The following is a 15,377-nucleotide window of genomic DNA, read 5'->3' on the forward strand; positions in this document are numbered from 1 at the left end:
ATTCTTTGTCTCCCCCCCCCCGATAAGGTTTCTTATATATAAAATGCAGTGTGCTCTAATTGATATGGTCTCGTTCCAGCCTGCACGGCTTGTGGCCCTCCTGACTTATTCCAGGACAAGCCCCTATGTACCAATAACTTCCTTGATTGCTGTTGTGATAGATAATAGAAAAAGAATGGTGAGTCCGCTAGGAAACAAAAAGCACTCGACATCCAGTGCTCATCAGACACAACCTGTCCATAAAAAAACAGTCAGATAATGCTTTTAATATGCTGACACTAGCTTTATTAAACATCAAGTCTTTGGCGGTTTTTTTTTAATCAATGATGTTGCTATCAAGCACTATCTTGAGTTTTTTTTTAACTGAAATTTGCAGCTGTTCTTATCGAGTCAGCCCCTCCCGACTTTAGGCTAATGAGTGAGATTAGAGTAAATAAGAAAAGACGTGGAGTGCCATTTTGTTTAATGACTCACTCCAATGCCAGGAGACATCTTTAGGGGGGCATTTCAGGACATTTGACAGTACATAATGGTAATTTTGACCTCACAACTAACTTATTGTTTATAAGACGTGACATGAGTGACACATGTGGGTGGGCCAAGGCAAGAAAAAGGAGATTAGCTAACACTAGCCAACATATTTATTAAAAAAATTCTCATTTAGACAGTAATTTGAGCATTCAAATAGTATACATGTTTTTTACCATTCTAATTGTATTTGACTTTCGGTAATTGTTCCAACAGCCATACACAGCACTGAGACTGCTCTTAAGCAGTCTCAAGCACAGACAGTGGAAGTCTTAGCAATACTTGATTTCAGCTCTGCATTTGACACGGTCTAACGCTTTACTAAAACGATTGGAACTGGGTTGGACTTTCTGGCACAGTACTAAACTGGTTTGAATCCAGAACAGGGACTACTTTGGGTTGGTAATTACACATCTGAGCGGACAAATATGACATGCGGCGTTCCCCAAGGTTCCATTGTGGGACCTCTTCTGTTTAACATCTACATGCTTCCACTGGCTCAGATTATGGAAAACAACAGAACAAGTTACCATATTTATGTGTAAGACACACATAGCCATACCACCAGGTAATATGATACAATATTAAACTGAGTGCATTGAACCAATCAACAATTTGATTGGATAAAACTTTCCATACCAAGTCCATACTTTAATCTTCAGTAGACTTGACTACTGTAACAGGGTCTTTACAGGTCACTCTAAAAAAAATCAATCAGACAGCTGCAGTTGATTCAGAGCGTTGCTGCTCAAGTCCTCACTAAGACCAAGAAGGTGGATCACATGACTCCAGTTTCGAGGTCTATACACTAGCTCCCTGTCTCTGAAATGATTGATTTCAAAATACTTCTAATGGTTCATAAAACACTGGATGGTTTAAGGCCATATACATTTCATATTTTCTGCTAAATTAGGAAGCACCTAGATCCTTTCAGATTATCTGGGATTGGTCTACATGGAGAAGCATTCAGTTTTTTATGCACCACATATCTGAAAAAAACTGTAGGTCGGCTAATCAGTTCTTTTTAAGCTAAGCTGAACACTTCTCTGTTTGACGCTGCCTTTTATTAAATCAAGTAATTGTGGACTGTTATAGCGGCGCGTTCAGCAGATGTGGATTCTCATGCTCTGTTGCTAATCCTAAAACAAATACTACTTACATCATTCCAACTGGAGTAACACAATCACTTGTAATATTTGTTGTAATCCAAGTTAATCTGCCGAGAAAAGTAATCAAGGACAAATATATGTAAAACAGCCGGAGGCCTCACTAATCATTTTATAAACTGCACTTAAACTACAATTCTTGTACTGTATATCTTTCTCATTCCATTTGAGCTTGTTTTTATAGTCTCCTAAATATGTTGTAATTGTTTAACATTGCTGTTTTATGTAAGCACTTTGAATTGCAGTGTTGCTAAAATGGGCTACAGAAATAAAGTTGCCTTACACAAAATACCTTAGGCCTAGAAAAGCTGAGATTTCCCTCAACACCTGCCGTCTTTGCTATACATTTCTTTGATTTTCCCCAGCTGTGATGCTTCTAAAGCTTCAGCAAACAGTCAATATTTGACGATGAGCCACTGGTCAATATTTCATACATAGTCAAACAACACAGCTCACATATGCCCATATTTAGTATTAGAACGGTCTGTCCTGGCAAGCACCACGTTCAAACAACAGTGAAAGAAGCACATAAAAATATCAGAGGGTTCAATTTCTTTTGCAAGACTCTTCCGTGCTGGTGCCTGTGAATCACCAGGACTGAAGAGCGCACGGTTCTTATTTTGGGAGCACTAGCTCATCTGCTTGATAACCATAAAATAATGCAACATTAAATCATGTCTCTTTCGTAAAGGTGTAAATGGTACAAAGCTCCTGACCCAATCGTAATAATAACTGCATACAAACATGACACACACTCACCACCCTAAAAGTTTATCTCGATGTATGCTGACATGACATTGAATGCACACTTAAAGCCAGATGGACATAATCTGGATATACAGCAGGTTATGTGGAAGAAATATATTGTATGAGAATAAAATGTCCTGTAGCCTGGGATGGCCTTGCTCCCTCCTCTTGTCTGGCATATGTAAGATAAGACATTTTCAGAATTACTGTAGCAAAGTGCTCCTGATAAACACCTGGAACAGAATGCATCTAAAAAAATATCTTAGAGTAACACATTTTTAGGCCAGAAGAGTGGGGGGGAGCAATTCAGAGGCTTGCGCGCATCTCGCTATCTTCACAGGAGACAGAACATGTGAGCTATGTCCAACTGATTAGTGGCGATCAAAGATGGGAAGTAACGAAGTACAAATACTTCGTTACTGTACTCAAGTAGATTTTTCTGATATTTTTACTTTACATTACTATTTATTTTTGTGGCGAGTTTTTACTTCTACTCCTTACATTTTAACACAAATATCGGTACTTTCTACTCCTTACATTTTACAAAATTGGCTCGTTACTTTTGTTTTTACAAGAGGTTGTCATGTCGGACAATAGCGCGGACACGCGCCTCACACAGCGAGCGGGTGCGCGCGCCACACGGAGAAAAAAGTGAGAGAAATGAAAAGGAGGCAAGCTGTCCGGAGGATAACCAGCTGAGATTGTGTGTGTGCTTCTTTGAGAACTGTAAGTCGTATAACTCATGTTGTCAGTTCACTTAAGCCTGTTATTGGTCTGTAGTTCTTCACATTTAAAGTAAGTTAGCTAGTGGGTTTGGGGTGTTCTTCACCTGTTAGCTAGGTTGCACGTTGGTCTTAATGAAGCATCAACACTTTCACCAGCTTTATTCGCATGTGTTTTTTTTGTTTTTTTTGGACCAAACTTCAGATACTGTAATTCAATTGACAAGTGGATGGAAACTTAGCTAGACAGAAGTTGTCTCCGTCTGTTTTAACAGACACACCTGGGGTGAAGTTGGACCAGAATCATCTTTAATCCAGTCCTAATCTAATTCTCAACTTTCACGTCATTTCACTGGAGTTATCCTTATAATGGTTTACGTCATCAATACCATATTCAATCTAAATGGATGGAAATACATCTACTGTACGTTGCATTTGACGCACGACAAAGACAACTCAACAGATTCAGTATTCTGCATTAATTCACAGCAAATCATTGAGGCTTGATGGCGCTAACGTTAGCACATAGTAGTATGGATGGTGTTAACGTTAGCACATAGTAGTATGGAGGGCCGAAAACAGCAAGACATTCCCATCATGCTCAGCCTTATCTGAGAGAGATGTTTGAGACAGAAGGCATCAAGAAGGACTCCTGGCCAATGTGCTGGGGAACTTCTTCATTAATGTCTGTTTAGTCATTCATATTTTAATCCTTTATTTTATTTCCAGAGCCATATTTGAGCACACACATAAATGTAGATTAATTTTTATGTTAGGGGGAAAGATTAAAAATAAAAACTGGATCTGTGACTTCTCACAACTGAATTCATATCTTGCTAATAAGTCTGAATCTTATTAACCTGGAGTCCCAGTCTCTGTCATAATAATCATATATTTAGGCCTATTGGCAGACATCCATTTAAAATGTAGCCATTGCCACATAAAGACGTGTCCTCCATGTCCACTGAAGTTCCTCAGCGGCTCTCTAGTAACATTTGTGTGCTCCAGGTAGCTTTCGAAAGGCTACTTTTACTTTTATACTTGAAGTAAATTTCCAAGCCTGTACTTTGTTACTTTTACTTGAGTAAAGAAGTTTAATCAGTTCTTCCACTTTTACCGGAGTATTTTTTAACACAAGTATCTGTACTTCTACTTAAGTACAGAAAGTGAGTACTTTTGCCATCTCTGGTGGCGATAGACACCATGGCGGGAGTAGGAAACCTGGAGGAGGATAAAAGAGTTCCGGGCTCTGACCTGGATCTGGTCTGACCTGGCATACTATATGTGCATACCACATGGTTCGGAACTCCTTCAAGACTGTCTCTCCCTTAACACAGTCCATCCAGGTCCCTCCATCCTCCCACCATGGTGTCTATTGCCACTAATCAGTATGACATAGCTCAAATGTTCTGTCTCCTGAGAAGATCATGCATCTTGCATCAAAATCTACTTTGTATTCTATTTTGCTAAATCTTTTACTAAAGTTTTGCTACAACGTAACTGGATGAATCCTGAGTATTGATTTCCTGGTCTACCAGTCCCCAAATACTTAAAACTTAAAGGTACGAGGTGAAGTTGGAGTAAGATAGACACTGGCCATTGGGCCAGAGCAGAATTGGTCCGAATTTTTCCCATCATTATATATGGCGTTGGGCGGGGTACCAAATTTAACACTTTTTAGGCACCAACTTAATTGCCTCTAAAGGACAGAGTATTGACAAATGCCTCGTCACTCAAGACCCAATTTCAATACCCGAAGGAGTAAATCTTACCAGTGTCAGTGAGCCAATAAGCACACAGCATGCTTCTACCAAGCTCAAATAATGTTTGTGATTGGCTGTCTAACGTTTCAGAGAGACACGCAGGAAAAACTTTACGTTACACAGAGACGGGCTCACGTAGTCAGAGTTGAAAAATGTATCAAAAGATTTGTGAAAGTTACTAAAATAAAAAACACTGATATTGCGTCTAGGCTTCCACAGGATGGATGCTTCAATTCTAAATAGGTATTCTCACCTCTCACCCAACAAAATAATGGATTTAGGTAATGATATGCCACGGCCTTTGGAAGTAATACTAAGCTAGCTTTACAATGTGGGTATAGAGACTTTGTTAGCAAAATATGCTAACATTTGCAGCTTACTTCACAACCATTAAAAACAGAGTTTATTCAACTCCTTACACTTTTGAAAACTTGGGTTTTGGTTTCATAAAGGCTAAAAACATACACCGCCATTCTTTTCAAAAGCCGATAAACCTGTCCTGCCTCGGGACAGTTGCTAGGCTATGATTGGACAATAGCTAGAGGTTTGGCAACGGTCAAGTAGGTCCCTCCAACAGTTAGTCTAGTGTCATGGTTTTAAGTACTTCAGTGTATATGCTGTACGAGTATGTGTAGAAGCATTCGTTTTTTTCTTGGTATCAATGCTTATTATTATGAGAGTGTGTGTGTGTGTGTGTTTGTGTGTGTGTCGGTGTATGTGTGTGTGTCGGTGTATCAGTTTGCTATCTGCCTGCAGCAATGATTGGCCTCCTGGCTGACCTATTCTCTCCAGCTCTGACAGTTCCCATTAAGACCTAACAGAGCAGCATATTTCCCCAGCTCCTCTCCCTCCCCCTTCTCCTCCTTTTTGCAGCCTTCTCCTCCAATATTCATCAGCACCCTCACACTCTGGATATCTTTTCTTCTCTCCATCCCTCTTTGTCTTTGTCCCCATGTCTCTTCCATGGTCTCAGCTAGAGCCATCTCTGTCTCTCTTTTTACCCTTCTCTGCCCATCTCTCCCTTCTCTCCAACATAGAGGGGGCTTGAAATTTAAATGCAGCCATGAGACACCACACAGTGTCAACCTAAAGAGAGGCCAGGAAGCAGAAGATAGATGGGACGGATACAAGGGATCAGTCCAGTGCTTTCCATGGATGGATGGTCTCACTGTGTAAACAGGAGCCGTTTGACTGAGCAATAATCATGTACAATCCAGTTTGGGCTAACAACTGTTTTGCATGTGTGCAACTGTCACACTGAATCACGGAGTGTGTGTACTGAATAAGCCAGAGTTCACAAGATCATCTGTGCATATTAGTGAACAGTTGACAGTTGCACACGTGATGACACGTGTAACTTAGCGCTTGAGATTGTTTGTACACATTGTTATGTTATGAGTGTGTACATGTGTGTGCGTGCAAACACAGGGATCACTTTGGATATTGTTTGGAGCCCAAACCTAATACAGAGGCATAATGGCACACACACACACACACACACACACACACACACATATATGTTGTTATATCTTTATATGTATAGATTGTATACGTAGTGTCTGTGCTTTCTGCTCTGCTGTCTGTGCCGTTGGAGGAGGAACTGTACAGCCTGGTTGCCTAAACAGCCCAGTCTCGCAGTGGGCAAGACTGTTTTCCCTCTAACTCTGGATCTGTCACTGGCTCTCTGCATGCCTACAGTATTAGTCAGCTGATGTTTGGGGATACTATTTGGTTTGTGAGCCAGTAAATATTGTGTACAGTTCTTCTCTGACAGTCAAATTCTGGTATTTCTTATTGTTTGCACATTTGACTTTTTAGTGTGTTTAATGCCGCTGTGTTGTCGGTGCCATTTCAAAGGATTTTTCCATTTTGTTAAAGGGATATTTCACCGCTGGAAAGATGAAGAAGTATTAAATTGGGTCATTTATGTAGTAGAAATGTGATTTTCTTTTAGAAATTGGTCCCTTCAAGACCGAGAAAAGCCCAAAAAAGTATTATTGGCTCATGTGGATGAAAGACAACACCCCCCAGAATGCACTTGCTTCGCTTCCCTACGTTACCAAGCTACGCCAACCGAAAAGAGACATAATAGACAGTCTAGTCAACTCTAATGGGTTTTAATGTCATTTCAACCATATACATGAAACGTTTCACCGAGGCTCAATTGGTGTTACACATTTAAAATATATAAAAATGACATTATATAAAAACAACATTCGAAAGAGTGCACACACATTGGCTCTGTAAAGTTCAGCTAATGCAATGGTAGCATAAGCGCTTGGTTTTAACAGAGTTTAAACACAGCCGTGAATTTGCGTTGAATGTAGAATGGTCGGCATTTAACGGTCACAAACTTACCAGCCAAGAGTAGTTAGTTGGATACAAGCCCCCCCCATTTCTGCACCCAGCGACGGAGCAGCATCTGCTGGGAAGGCTAGCACGCCTGGTAGCTAGATAGTCTGGTACACTGTTGTTTACACTTGACTTGCACCGACTAGTGACAGTTTCACCCCTTATGGACGGGTTGAAACATGTGGAACTAGATGGCCATTGTTCATAGCCGCTGTGCAAAAAGGCCTTTCAATGACGCTAAATGACAATTTTAGCATCATCAGTGGCTTTTTTCCATTCCAACAATACAGAGAAATCTAGTCTCAGGGCGACATGAGGAAGGCAAGCACGGCCATTCAAAAATACTACCGGGTTTCTACTGATACACAGCTTAACGCTAATCGGTGAAATATCCCTTTAACAGTAAAATCATAAGGTGACATGAAAAACTGAGAAACAATTTCTGAAATGACAATGGTAGAGTATAAAGATATTTATATTAAAGAAGATCAACCATAATAGAAGATATGAACAAAATGTCTATGTCTTATTTTCTTTTTGTGTGTATGACAGCAGCTGTGTTCGAAATTGTTCCCTAACACAGAAATAGTGCACTATATAGTGTGTTAGCCATTTTGTAGGGGTGTTCAAATTCTCTCTCTCTCACACACACACCCACACATGCACGCACACACGCACACACACACACACACACACACACACACACACACACACACACACACGTCCTGTGGTTCCTCTGGGTTGGTACATGAGTACAGAGCTCGTCTCTTTGTCTCACAGCCCACTGCTTCACTAAGCACCATTTTAATTCACAAATTATTATCCAAGTCACTGACGTCCAAGAAACACTTGGCGTACACACACACACTGATTCACACATTCTTCTAGCGTACATAGTGTGAATGCATGGATGTACACAGATAGAACAGTGTCTTTGTTAGTTAAAAGGGTAGAAAACAAACTAATTGGCACTGGAAATGTTCTACCAAGACCCAGCCTACATTCATAAAAAAAGCTCAGTTACAAAGTTTATTAAAGCCAACCTCATGTGGTTCAGATATGGCAGGGTTGAAACCTTCAGATCTTGTGTGGCACCACTTAGTTTGACAAGTGCATGAAATCATGCGGTGAGTTTAAATGTGGCAAAGATTGATTGTTGTCAATTGTTGTTGTTGAGAAATGTACTGACTGTTCACAGTGTAGGTGCTACTGATGTCTGGCATCCGCTGCAGAAGCAGTGCAGAATCTTATGCTAGTTATTACACACATTTTGTGTCAACTTCTCTGTATGTGTAAATGTCTTATGTCAAATGGCATATGACACATACTCAGCCCCAGTCCTACTTTAATGAAGATTTATTATATCTACAACAGACACAAGTGAGGATAAGCGTACAAAAACATGAGTGTATATATAAGTATATACAGTGGCTTGAGAACGTTTACACACCCATGCTAAAGTTGATTAAAAAGAGGAATAAAAAAACATCTTTTGGAAATTGATCTTAATGCCTTAATCAAAACAAATAGGATAATCCAACCTTTTAAGAACACCAATTTTCTTTGTGAATGAATAATGTATTGTAAATAAATAAATAAATGTTCTTCCTTTAAGATGTTCTTCCTTAAAATCCCGTAGAGGCAGACACATTTTCATTTTTAAAGGCCTGTTACTTCAGAGATCCAGTATGTAAACTTTCTCAAGCCACTGTGCATCATACAACCGCATTTTACAACAATCACACAGGAATTCAAACCCCTGTACATTCAAAGAAAACCCAAACAATCATTTTCACTGAAATATGTAAAAGGACACAGCAGAAATTCTCAATGCTAAAAACAATTTGGGAACTGTTTTTTTTTTTAGGGGGGGTGAATTCAAGACACAATAATACAGGGATCAGTAGTGTAATGCTTAGAAAGCAAACTGAATAGTTCTCTTCCATCTGTTTCTCACTTATTACAAGTCTGCTACTCTAAATCCACGACGTTCCACTTCCGGAATTGCTCTGTTGCCACCGGATATTTTGCCCGGATGTCCATTACCTTTCACTTTCTTTGCGTTGGTATTCTAACCTCCGGTGGACTTTGGTTACCTGCTCCTCAGATCTCTGCAGGGTAACTCCAGACAGCTAGCTAGACTATCTGTCCAATCTGAGTTTTCTGTTGCACGACTAAAACAACCTTTGAATGAACACGAGTTCCTTCCCGAGGCTATTTTGCAGCGGCACCGTGGCTCTGTCCGGTGCTTTGTGAAGCCCATGATGATTGTGATTGGTTTAAAGAAATGCCAATAAACCTGAGCTTGCTGTTCTTCCATCACAGAATGCTGTTTGGACTAGCCAGACCTTGGAAGGAAGGTCAAGTAATGCGAGACTACATGTCTGCCAACCCACCCACCCTTCTTCCTCTGTCTTTCCATTACTCCTTTTTTATTTTTTAAATCACAAACCCCTGTTTGCCATGCTGGCTATAGCAGTGGAAGCCCAGCTAGGCCAGTTAATTAACACATTTAAACATCACATTCCATGACTTCAGAGGTCAATTTTTGTAACATTCAAGCGGTGCTTGAATCCCTGTGGGACATTCCTATATTTGATTTCCCCAGCAGCATCCACAATCCCCTTCACTCTCTGCATCCCTTCTTCCCTCACATGCTCGCTCCGCTCCCCAGCCATCCCCTTTCCATATCCTCTCACCAGAAAATACAGCTCTCTCACAGTTGGGTGACAGAGGTTGGGTGCATATTAAATCCTCTCAGAAGGTTTTCTAATCCCAGCCAAACTGAGCCGAGCCAGGAAAACATGCACAGACAACATCAGCGTGTTTTTCATGTTTTCCTTATCAACACCTCCACTTTGGTGAGGGCTAAGCTCCTTGTGATGCACACGCTCGCTCTCTTTGTTACAAACACACACACACACACACACACACACACACACAGAGTACAAAAGAGTACATATCCACAGAAAAACTGACTTAGAAAAAAGCCTCCACATGTGCACCCATCACACACCATATACAAACAGCTGCTCATCCAAACAGGGTAAATCCGTAGTTACATATATTGTGCCATAGTCCAGCAACTTGAAAGGCAACACTTGATTTATCTTAAAAATTTGACTTGTTCTGTTATGTAGCAAGGAATGAATGTCTCCAAAAGCTACAGACTGTACCCACTCATCCTACTCTCTACCTAAAGACAGAACATCTCACAGGAATCTAAAACACACCGATTCCGATTTTTTAAAAAAAGCATTTTTTTGCTTCTAAAAAGGAACAAAAATCTGCCAAATATTGGTCAGCCTTCTTATAACAAAAACTATCATTACAAAGTACGTTGATGGGCTTTAAGTTATATGTATATATATATACTGTATATATATATATATATATATATATATACACTATTGTTCAGAAAATGTCAGCAAGAAAATCATATCAAATAGCCCTCTGTGAGCTGATGTGAGCCATTGGAGAGCCCACTAAAAAAAAACACTTCAGCCCTACAGTATATATTATTTTCCCCACAACTTCACTGCTGGTATTACACAGAGGACGCTCATGTGTAGTCAAGAAATTGTAGATATGTGAGGGTGGATTTTCACTTCAATTGCTAAAATCCCAAAAATCCATGGCATTCACGGCTGTGTGCTATTTCTGGGTTTGCCAAACTCTTGCATAACTTTTAACGCTGGCGGACTACGGGTGCTTTCAGGTGTCAAACAGGGCCTTTCTGAAAGCTGTGTAGGAGGAAGAGAGAATGAGAGAGAGTGAAAAGGGAGAAAGAGAGGGTGGAGACTGAGCCCAAATTGCATATCTGACAGCTTGTCTGTATCACGACTACATACTCTGCACAGTAGGGGGAAATGTGCTCCCTGTTTGACCGCTGATCCCTGACAACTGGATGTGTGTGAGAGGCAGAGACAGTAGGACCCAACGTCAATGTCTTGTATATTTCTATGTATCTTTTCTATGTTTGACCAAAACCCCATTTCTGGTCATAAGATTCAGTTATTCTTTGTATTTTATTTGCTGTTATCCCTTCTAACATAGAGATAATGTCAAAGGAAGTTACATAATATGCTGCAAGCTTGATTCTTTTTTATTATTTGAAAACAAATTAAATGTTTTAGCTTTCTAGTTTAACAAACGACAATTATTCATGGAGTAGGCAAGAAATGTAGCTCATTTTCAAACTACTTTTACCCTCAATGTCCCGCCAGTAAAGCTGACATGATAGAAAGTGATTGAGTTCAAAGGTCCCATGACATGGTGCTCTTTGGATGCTTTTATATAGACCTTAGTGGTCCCCAATACTGTATCTGAAGTCTCTTTTATATAGACCTTAGTGGTCCCATAACACTGTTTCTGAAGTCTCTTTTATATAGACCTTAGTGGTCCCCTAATACTGTATCTGAAGTCTCTTTTATATAGACCTTAGTGGTCCTCTAATTCTGTATCTGAAGTCTCTTTTATATAAACCTCAGTGGTCCCTTAATACTGTATCTGAATGTCTTTTATATAGACCTTAGTGGTCCCATAATACTGTATGTATGAGTCTTTTTCCCAAAATTCTGCCTTGGTGCAGAATTCCAGCCACTAGAGCCAGTCCCACAATGAGCTTTCCTTAGGATGGGCCATTTCGGAGTCTGCAGCTTTTGAGGAGGAAGGGGGGGGGCAAGGTGGGGGCTGTGGCCTTGACAAACTGCCACTTTGCTCGTTTGTCAGCCGTAATGTCTCTTTCTCATGGGTAGGCCAAATTCTCTGGGCGGACAAAGAAGAAAAAGAGGAGGTAAGCTTTCCCCTTATGACCTCATAAGGAGCAAGATTCCAGATTGGCCCCTCTGACCTTTCATTTTCTCAAAGGCAGAGCAGGATACCCAGTTTCCAGTTTACACCTATCGCCATTTCTAGCCACTGGGGGACCTTTAAGCCTCGAAATACTGCAGGCCAGAGAAGAAACCAACAACAGCATAAAGGGACTGATATTAACATGTTACACCCCTGTAGTACTTCAATAACTTTGTTAATTTCTGACCTTGCAAAACGTTTTAAAGCCTTACTCGTTTGTGTTCCTTACTGCCCATCTCTGCCACAACTCACAACTAGACAGATGTGCTTCCTCCGCTCTTTGTCTGAGCTCATTTCAATTAACACCCCTCTAGAGAATGAAGTGTAAAACTTAAAAGGTCACCGCAACAGAGCCAAGCCTCGTTTTCTGGTGAGATACAAGAAAATATGCTTTTAACTATGACATACATCATTCTGAGTGACCTAAACATCTCCAACTACTCCACACAGACATACATTGTTCTGAAATGGCTTTAAGATGTGTGGGACTCAACTTCACACACAGCAATCTTGGCTGTGTTGCATCCAGGACTAAAGGGGAGATTCTTTAAGTATACAAAAAACATTCTCACAAATAATTTAAAGAATGAACGTATTTCAAAAGAAATCAACATGTCTATTGTTTTTAACTAAGGAGTCAGTAAAGACAAATCTCAAATGCTACTTCCTTGTGCCTTTTCAAAGTCTTAGCCGTCAAGCCTTGTGCATCTAACACGCACTTTCTCCCCCAGGAGGGCAGCTCAACTATATAATATTATATTGAATAACATAATGTTGAAATCATTGACTTTTGCAAAGATGTTGCAATTATTAAAGTTCAAAAACAGTGAAAAGTTGGACAAACCAAGAGTGAAAACACCTAATACTTTTGTCATTTGAAAATATTTTTTCATACAGAACACAAGAAAAATTAAGAGTTTTCTTGCAAAACTTAACATGCAAAATCATCTTTTTTTGGGATCATAAGGAAGTTGTGCTCTAAAATGTGATTAGTTTAATTTTTTTGGTCCATTTCTTTCTCACCTCCCTCTCTTCGGTGGGCAGAGATTGTGGGTGCTCTCTCGCCTCCCACCCGCGGCGGCAAGAGAGCGGCAGGCCGGGCGGGCGCGGCATTAGAGCAGCCGGGCAGCAGGGCGGGGGGCGGCAGCAGTGGTCGGCGGCAGCAGTGACGGTCGACTGGTGCAGGAAGACGTTGAGGAGCTTGAGCAGCAACGTCAGGACCATGGTCCTCAGCAGCAGCTCACCGCGGCGGGGTCAGGGTCAGGGTGGCCCCCTGGTTGTCCGTGACCTACCGCCGCGTAAACCCACGCCAAGACTTCACTACGTGGTGTTACAAGGAGAAGGAGGAAGAGGAGGAGGTCACGGTGCAGACGCAGCCCAGTGTGCCATAGACTAAGTCTCATGCCTGGAGAAGCTGTCAGATGTCACATGAAAGAAGGGTGATCACGCTATTCCCCTGCTCCACGGGTAAAGCTCGTCCTTGTTCTTTGTCCACTTACAAATGGAGGGAGTTGCAGCGTTTCCGTAGCGTGTTAAACATCCAGCTATTCAAGAGCTTCCACACAGATGCCAGTGAGACTCAGGCTGCCTTCTTCTGTCTCTGTTCTGCTTTCCTTCTGCACGGCTCAGTCATGGATCAGTCCTCAGCTGGCCCACGGTTCCCCATTAAATCACCGCTGGCGTCACTTCAGTTTTTTTTCTAACATCTTAATGAGTTTCTTGGACCGTTCCCCCCCCCACACACACACACACACCCAACAGCGCTCTGGCTAACAGCTGCCTGGATGTTAACTCCTCTGAATCACTGAACAAATCAACATGCAACAGAGGAGACGAGGAGGAGGGGAGAAGAGAGACAGAAGACGTAAACAGGAGAGTTGGTTTCCACTAGCTGTAGAAGGAGCCGTGGTGCAGTTCAGCTGCTTATTGGTATTACTACTACTACTACTACTACTCCGAAAACATAATGGTAGAAACAAGGGGAGGGAGAACTAAAGAAGGAGAGAGAGAGAGAGAGAGAGAGAAAGAGAGAGAGAAGATGGGTATTCTGGGAAGTGTTTTGTTAAGAGAAAAAAAATATACTGCCCAAAAGTGATGAGATGCTCCGTTGAAGATAATCAGAGAGGAAGGAAGAGAGAGAAAGACAGAGATACAGACACAGGGGGCTGAGAGAGAGAGAGAGAGAGAGAGAGAGAAAGAGAAAGAGAAAGAGAGACAGCGAGCAATTATATATTTTAGTTCCCTTGCTGAATTGTAAGTACGTATTTCTTCTCACATTATTATCCTTGATGCTTTGGCAATATTGTTATTTCTGACATTCATGCAAATAAGGCAATATGAAATAAATTTAATTGAGAGAGAGAGCAAGAGAGCGAGTGTGTGTGTGTGTGAGAGAGAGAGAGAGAGAGAGAGAGAGAGAGAAAATAATGGCACGTGTATGCATACACAGGCTGTGTGACTGTGCATAGTGGGATCAATGTATTTTTTTTTCCCTGCATACACAGGTTTGAAAAAATAGTGGGCTAACTAACAATATTATGCAATCTAGTAGAACAAGGGTACAAACTGTTCAGACATGATCCCGGAGCTGAGACAAAGCATTTGAGTGTGTCAACAAAAAAATTAGGACTGAGAAGGACTGAGCAGGTGTTCATTCGGTTGTATCCATCCCTTGTGTGCTGTATGTGACGGGGAATTGAGCTGTGTTCCAAACCTTCCCACCAGCTTCTATATAGTGTTAATTAAAAAGTGAACTGTATAGGAAAGGATCAATCCAAATTTTGGACACTCACTGAAAATATCATTGCGTCAGTACTGTATGTTTGCCGACCATTGGTGTGATAGAAGCGGGTGTGCCAACCATCATGTAAGCAAAACGAAACAAAAATACTTCTTATATGTCCTGTACTGAGCACTCAGGGGGATGGTAAAAGGTTTATTGTTTTAAGATGATGTTGTAGGGCTTTTCTTTTTCTTTCTTTTCTTTTATTAAAGTGACAGGTGAGAGACATTTAGGGGGTATAGAGATGGGGGACGACATGCAGCACGGAGCCACAGGTCGGACTCAGCCAACATGGAGCGCACGCTCTTACTGGGTGAGCTAAAGGCCACCCCAGGACGGTAAAGGTTTGTATGTATATGTGTGTGTGTGTGTGTGTGTGTGTGTGTGTGTGTGTGTGTGTGTGTGTCTGTACGTATGTATGTGCTGTATGTCTGTATGTGTGTATGTATGTATGTTTGTATAT

At 41.1% G+C, this 15,377-nt stretch overlaps 1 protein-coding gene and 1 long non-coding RNA gene across 2 annotated transcripts in view; one reads left to right on the plus strand and one right to left on the minus strand.

Annotated features, from left to right (window-relative positions):
• The window catches only part of LOC117937748, a 6,951-nt gene extending 1,853 nt beyond the window's left edge, over positions 1-5,098 (plus strand). Inside the window, exons 2-3 of the long non-coding RNA XR_004655232.1 lie at positions 1,624-1,629; positions 5,017-5,098. This is a non-coding gene — a long non-coding RNA (uncharacterized LOC117937748). The remainder of the gene's footprint in view (positions 1-1,623; positions 1,630-5,016) is intronic.
• Positions 1-15,377, minus strand: part of kcnh2b (potassium voltage-gated channel, subfamily H (eag-related), member 2b) — a 299,990-nt gene that overhangs the window by 58,278 nt on the left and 226,335 nt on the right. The window lies entirely within an intron of this gene.

The sequence above is a fragment of the Etheostoma cragini genome, chromosome 22 (assembly GCF_013103735.1).
Source record: "Etheostoma cragini isolate CJK2018 chromosome 22, CSU_Ecrag_1.0, whole genome shotgun sequence".
Lineage (NCBI taxonomy): Eukaryota > Metazoa > Chordata > Actinopteri > Perciformes > Percidae > Etheostoma > Etheostoma cragini.